This window comes from Octopus bimaculoides, chromosome 12 (assembly GCF_001194135.2).
Source record: "Octopus bimaculoides isolate UCB-OBI-ISO-001 chromosome 12, ASM119413v2, whole genome shotgun sequence".
In the NCBI taxonomy this organism is placed as follows: Eukaryota; Metazoa; Mollusca; class Cephalopoda; order Octopoda; family Octopodidae; genus Octopus; species Octopus bimaculoides.
The window spans coordinates 49,609,778-49,610,815 of NC_068992.1; positions in this window are offsets into that span (position 1 = coordinate 49,609,778).

Below are 1,038 nucleotides of genomic sequence, written 5' to 3' on the forward strand. Positions count from 1 at the left end.
TTTCCTCAGTTCTTTAAAATTTGATATTTCATTTTTATGAATGATTTTTCTAATTTTTTTTAATGAAATATTGTGTTTTTTTTTTTGTTTTTTTTTTCCTGTTATAAATATTGTTCTGGTTACTTTTATTATTGTCATTCTTGTAAGGAAATGGTTAATTAGAATGTCAAAAATTCTAATTGTTAACGACTGTGGATAACAGAAATGACAGAAAGAGAAAATACCTTGCAAGACAATGCTTGCTTGCATTCCGAGTTCAAATTCAACTTGAGTTGATGTTACCGTTTATCTTCCTAGTATTTGTGACTATGTGAGAAATTAATATAAGGCAACACGCTGGCAGAATCATTAGCACGTTGGTGAAAATGTATAGCAGAATTCTCGCTCTTTACATTCGGTGTTCAGATTCTGCCAGTCAACTTTGCCTTTCCTCCTTTTGGAGTCAACAAAATAATTGCCAGTTGAGTACTAGGGGCAATGCAATCAACTATCCCTTTCCCAAAATTTCAGGCCTTGTGCCTATAGTAGAAAGAATTATTGTTATTGAAGCATTGAACTGGCAGAATTGTTAGTGCATCAGACAAAAATGCTTAGCAGTATTTCTTTATGTTCTGAGTTCAAATCACACTGAGGTTGACTTTGCCTTTTATGCTTTTGGGGTCAATGAAATAAGTACCAGTTGAGCATTGGAGTTAATGTAATCAACTTACCTCTCACCTAAAATTGTTGGCTCTGTGCCAAAATTTGAAATTGTTATTATTGAGTTAGCAAGCTGGCAGATTTATATGTGTCACAAAAAAAAAAGATCCTCAGCAATATTTCTTCTTGCTCTCTATGTTCTTGCCAAGGTCAATTTTCCCTTTCATCCTTTCAGGGTTAATGAAATAAAGTACCTGTTGAGTACTGGGGTCAGTGTAATCGACTTATCCCTTCCCCCTTAAAAATAACTGGCTTTGTGCCAAAATTTGAAACAATTATTGTTATGGTCAACCATATCTAAACAAAATTATGGGTTTGTGCAAATATGAAAAACCATTA